The sequence below is a fragment of the Danio rerio genome, chromosome 21, assembly GCF_052040795.2.
Source record: "Danio rerio strain M-AB ecotype USA chromosome 21, GRCz13ab, whole genome shotgun sequence".
NCBI lineage: Eukaryota > Metazoa > Chordata > Actinopteri > Cypriniformes > Danionidae > Danio > Danio rerio.
The window spans coordinates 11,742,047-11,748,046 of record NC_141041.1 but is presented as its reverse complement, the minus strand read 5'-3'; the positions used below and the strand labels follow the sequence as shown (position 1 = coordinate 11,748,046).

General features: G+C 35.9%; 1 long non-coding RNA gene across 3 annotated transcripts in view; it reads left to right on the top strand.

Moving 5' to 3' along the window:
- LOC141379989 (uncharacterized) overlaps window positions 1-6,000 on the top strand; it is a 78,290-nt gene continuing 72,290 nt past the window's right edge. For all 3 annotated transcript variants that reach the window (XR_015520073.1, XR_015520071.1, XR_015520072.1), the window contains exons 1-2: window positions 1-231; window positions 3,918-4,049. This is a non-coding gene — a long non-coding RNA (uncharacterized LOC141379989). The remainder of the gene's footprint in view (window positions 232-3,917; window positions 4,050-6,000) is intronic.

Sequence of the window (6,000 nt, the reverse complement as noted above, 5' to 3'; positions counted from 1 at the left end):
ATCGTAAACAAAATGGATGACCGGTGTTATAAATACCGGGGTGCGTCACGACTAGGGAGGGAACCTGCTGTGCCATTTAAGTTTCTGCAGTTTTTGATGGCTCAGCAGAGGGGAGGAAAAAAAGGGAAGACAGATAAATAGATCGAGAAAGGAGAGTCGTTATGTCTCCAGGTGCAAACATCCTTCACACAACCAGTCTTAGAGAAGAGAGGCAGAGTGTGTTTTCCTGAGGTAAAAAGTCACTCTGTGTGGAAGTTATGAATAACCTAAAGAAGGATATGCAGTTGCAAATGTCTCAAGCTTGGGATTTTTGTGGTCTCTGGGCAAATGAAGCAATATTAGTTTTTATTGTACCAAATTTTTAAGAGATTATTTGAAGGGGCAATCAATGATATACAATTTTTAGTCATTCTAGTACAAGGGAAAATGGAAAATGTGTTAATTTGCTTCTCATTTCCGAAACCTACTAAAAACCACATCTAGATTTATATGTAATGTTTTAATGGTTAAAATGGGAATTAAATTGGTTTTATTGACAACTGGCCTAATAATGGGAATTGTATTGGTTTTATTGGAAACTGTAGACCTAATGGTCCCTGTGGATCTCTGCTGGTAATTTGTTGCCTTCTATTGGTTCCTTATGAAAATTCGTTGCATGGTTTATGAGTAGTAGACAATTAGCCTTGGATTTACAACAAATAAAACCAACAAACCATGGTAATAGACGACTCATGTTAACCACAAATTAAACATGGTTTTGCTACAATAACCATTGTTTAGCATCGTAGGTAAAACTGTGGTTAAACAAATAATACTCTGCTAAAAAAACAAAAAAACATTGTTATTATACCTTTGCTGTAAAAAAAAGAACTTAACTATTTTTCACTATTAATATGAACAATATTCAAATGTAAATTTTTTAGTGGTTAAAAGTATGCAAAGTGTTTTTAAATTATATCCGAAGTAGAAATTACACTTCTATGATTGTTTCTGTTTTCAGCAGGGACCACGCTCAATTTACCAAGGGTTAACAATTAAATCTGGGAGTTTATAAACTGAGGTTTAATATTTTACTTTCCCAAACCCTGTTTTAATTTCCTGGTTAAACTTTTCTTAGTGTTGTAAATCAATGGTTGAGTTGTGGTTAACAAGGCTTAACTACAATAACAACAAATGTGGTATATGTGGTAAAACCATGATTTTTTTTTTTTAAAAAGACAAACCTTGAAAGTATGATGCTCTAAGTATCACTGCTCTTAAACCTTTGTTTATATTGGCATTAGTTGCCTTGGACAGCATGACAAACATTTTTGGCGATTCTGGTCTTTCCTCATTCGAGCAGATAAAACTATTGTTTGCGTGACCGGTAAGTAGCTGCCAAAGGTTTCCGCCAAGATGGCTGCCAAGTGAACAAACTTGCTCCAATGACAATTTTGGTTTAGCGGGAAGAAGACTGGAAAAATTGGAGAGCGAAAGGGGAAAATGCGATCTGTAAATGCCACAAGCTGGATACAAATTCACATTGGTGTAATGAGCCCGACCACTCAATCTGTCAGAACATTTACATTAACTATATGCCACAGCTCCAAGAAATGCATGCAATCTTCTACTGAACTAATTAATATTTTCTCTAATCTAATACTGTAACTGCAATACAGTATAAATCTAATTAGAAGATTCATGTGCATCACATTTGATTCCTTCCTTTTCTATTTTCCTCCATATAGTGACAGCAACGTTTTCGGTCACGTATTACCTTGTCTGTGCATTGGACCCATAGGCGGGAAAGATTCTCAGTACTGGGCATAAGGTGATTACACAACGCCTGGCACATCAACCGCTGAGGGACTTCATGCTGACTCCTGGACAAACACTTGGCCAAACTAATGTCTCTCTCAATTCATCCTTCTGTTCCATTTTCCCACCCCTCGATTTCTTTTTCCATTATCTGTCATTTTATTTTCTTGTTTTCATTTTCAACTTTTTTCACCTCTACTAAGGTTAAAATATTTCTTGTTCTAAAAAATATATATATATATTTAGAAATGTCTACAAATTCTTAAATTACAGTATATTTTAAGGTTTATAAAACAGTTAAAATATTTCAAAATGAATACTAATCTTTACAATTAGATATATAATACACACACACATATATATATATATATATATATATATATATATATATATATATATATATATATATATATATATATATATATATATATATATATATATGTATTATATATATTATAATAGATATAATATAGAATATATATATATTATAATAGAAACAATTAATACAATGATCAAACATTCAATTTTTAAGTGGGAAATTTATAATTTACTTAAACTTTATTTTAACATTTATTTTAACAAGAAAACAAATTTTAATTGTAATAACGTCATTGATTTTACTGTATTTTTGCTCAAAATACAGCACTTTCAAACAAAAAAACTTATTTGGATATATATTGAAAGCTTGAAAGTTTCAAATTATAAGATGTGACAATATTATCTTGGAAGTCAGTCTTAAAATGTTCAAACAGAACCCCCACATGGCTTTCCGTCATTGACTTTCTGGGCAGCCTTGGGTTTCAGATATACAGCCTTGGAAAGCACTGCATCTGAAAAAGGACGTTTGCAAGGAATTCTGGGATAAACAGCAAGCGAGAGCTGCATAATCTGTTTATGGTGTCTGTCTGTACAGATGCCAGTTTCTCTTCTGTTCTCTTTTTCTCTCTCCGAGCCTAAGCTCTGCACACTGCAGTCGTAGCAAATGGAGGCTGTCATAACATCAGCATCCATCACTGTGAGACCGGCACCTGTCTGCTAAAATACAAGACTGTCCTGCAGTGTCTCTACTAGACAAACACCAGTCCCATGGGGTGTAAACAAAACCCTCAGTTTACCTGATCATCCTAATAGACGCTGGGCTGGTGCTGTGCAGTTTTTTTTTTTTCTTTAATTCACATGGGAAATGCCGCCTTGACCCACAAATATATGCTTGTTCACACCAAACATTGATTTTGTCATTATCTGAGAAATTTCCAAATAGTTTATTTTTATTTTTTTGTGGAAGACATGTTACCGTGACATGATGGTGTTTTTTATAAAGTATAGCTAAAGTGATCTTGCGTGTTGCTAGGCAGTTGATGGTAGCTCAATCAATCAACCAAACCAACTCAACCAACCAACCAACACAACAAACCAGCCAGCCAGACATCCATCCATCCAGCCAGACATCCATCCATCCATCCATCCATCCATCCATCCATCCATCCATCCATCCATCCATCCATCCAACCAACCAACCAACCAACCAACCAACCAACCATCAATCCAACCAACCAACCAACCAACCAACCAACCAACCAACCAACCAACCAACCAACCAACCAACCAACCAACCAACAAGCTTAGCAACCGAAACAACCAACCAGCTATTTAAACCAAGCAACCAACATCCATCCATCATGCATCCATGGATCCATCAATCCAACCAACCAACCAAGCAACCAACCAACCAACCAACCAACCAACCAACCAACCAACTTACTAACCGACACAAACAACCAACTAATCAAACCAACCAACCAACCATCCATCCATCCATCCATCCAAAACAATCAACCATCAAACTAACCAAACCAACCTACCAACCAACCAACTAAACTAAACAAACAAGCTAGTGTCTGTAAATAGTTCACCAATCGCACAGTATAAAAATCATTGCCAGTGTCTAAGGATAGTCAACATGACGCATTTAAACCCAGTGTTGTGTATGAGTGTGAGTTTTAGAGTTGTAAACATACAGTAATAGTGCTTTAAAACATAATAGTTGGGACACGGTTAGTATGCAGTGGGCGATAGTACTTCATTGCCAAAAAACTAATTAGTTCCTTCATAACCTACAGGTCTCTGCAGCATAAATCCCTTGTGGTGAAGGTCTGGCTGTCTATAGCTTCAGTGAGTCCCTGCTGATAAATGCCATAACTGCAGCATGATGTGGGTAAAAAAGCATGACGGAGTGATGAGAGTATATGCAGGTAAGATGACACCTCTTGTACAGTTCTTGTGTAACTCCAGACTCTATGTCTCCATCTGAGCTCCAGACCTGCTGTCCTCTGGCTTTTGTCACTGTCTAGCGAAGAAAACAAGACAAAGATTATGCAAATAGTAATTTGAGCTGTCTAAAGCTATGAAAGTGGTAGTGGTATTTGAAAACTAATTCATTTCATTAAATGGCAAATGTGGCTTCTGCAAATAAATAGACGTGTTCTCTGAACATTGAGCAGGTTTAAACACACTGTAAAAAGCAATTAGTTGACTTTATCTAAAAATAGAGTAAACTCAATGCTTTTAATGTGATATTTGACTTTAAAAATAAATGAATTAGTTGCTTTTAGAATGTAGACTTTTATACTTAGTTGCTAATGGACTTTATTTTAAAGAGCCCCATATAATATTTTGGTTTTGGGGGTCTCCAACAATAGGCTGATATGTATGGAAGGTAAAAAAAACATGTGCATTGTCTTATAATATGCAATTATTTTAACCTCATTTATATAATAACTCCCATATGATTTGTTCAGCGATTCATTTGTTCCCAAACCCCTCCTTAGCGTGATGCTAATCTGCGCTGATTGGTCCGATGACCCGGTCTGTTGTGATTGGTCGATTGGGTTCAGCGAGAGACAGAGAGAAATGCACACTGCATCCTATCAACAATTTTGAAGTAGTCAGAGTGCAGAGAATATGTATGAGCCCAATGCAGGAGTGCATTGAAGCAATGCATTTAAACACCAGCATATTGCTTTATTCTTAACCATAAGTAAAAAACAGTGAAACACATTTAGTATTAATCCACACAGTGGCAAAAGCTAAACTGTTTTGAAACTTGACTGTCGCACATGTGTAGGAACAGCTGACGGTGGCCATAGCAATGACAAACGGCAGAGGATCGCAAGCTCACAAATGCATTTAGATACTTAAAGTGGCACGCACCACATTTTCAGCGTGGCTTTAGATGTGATATGAGAATATAAAAGGTTTACCAGATACAGTACAAGCCGTGTGAAGCGATTACAAGTAACAAAACACAATAAAATGCATAATTTGCAAGCTAGAGAAAACAAGGAGGTAACCATTTTAATCGTACTTAAGTTACTTACACTTGTGAAATGGAGGATGAAACTGATCCATGAACTGTGTACTGTCAAGCTCTGACAAAGTATTATGCAACAATAATCCTTTCTTTAACAATCGGCCAATGAATCCCCCATTGTAAGCATGTAGATTGCTGAAGCACTTGTCAGAAAAATGACGGGAACACGGCACAAGGCAGGGGCTATAATGCTGAGTATTTTTGCAAAAATTGCAATCATTGACTCTTCACAGTCTAATCTCTGGGTAGGGAAAATAACACTAACTTTCCCTCACACTTCGGAGCACAGCGTCTTCGCAACATGATTCAACTGGGATCTGCAACAGTGTTTGTTTTCTTCTTTTTCTTGATAGTGTTATGATGGGTTTCAATTTTCCCGGCGCGCAACAAATAGATGGGGGTTCAGTTCTGTATCGATATCACATCGACACGGCTATAGATTTATTACCCCGACGGTTCATTTGAACAACTTTGAGTTGACTCTTTTATAGATAAATCAATAGTTTTTGATATTTCACTTCACTTAGAGCTGTGTTACACACTGCATGAAAGGTCATTTTCAAAAACCCATAATAGGGGTTCTTTAAAAATTGAGCAAAGATTGATGCTTTTATGGTGAATATTTGACTTAAAAAAAGTTAGTAAACCCATTGCCTCAAAATTCTTAAGCAAATAAAATATTTGCATAATTATACAGTAATAAGTCAACTCAACAGTTCCAAGTTCCAATGGGTTTACAACCAATTTACTCACTCTTAAATAAAATAAAATAGCAAAATAAATTTTTTTTATTCTGCATGCACCAATATTATAAAAACTCACAAAAATCTGCT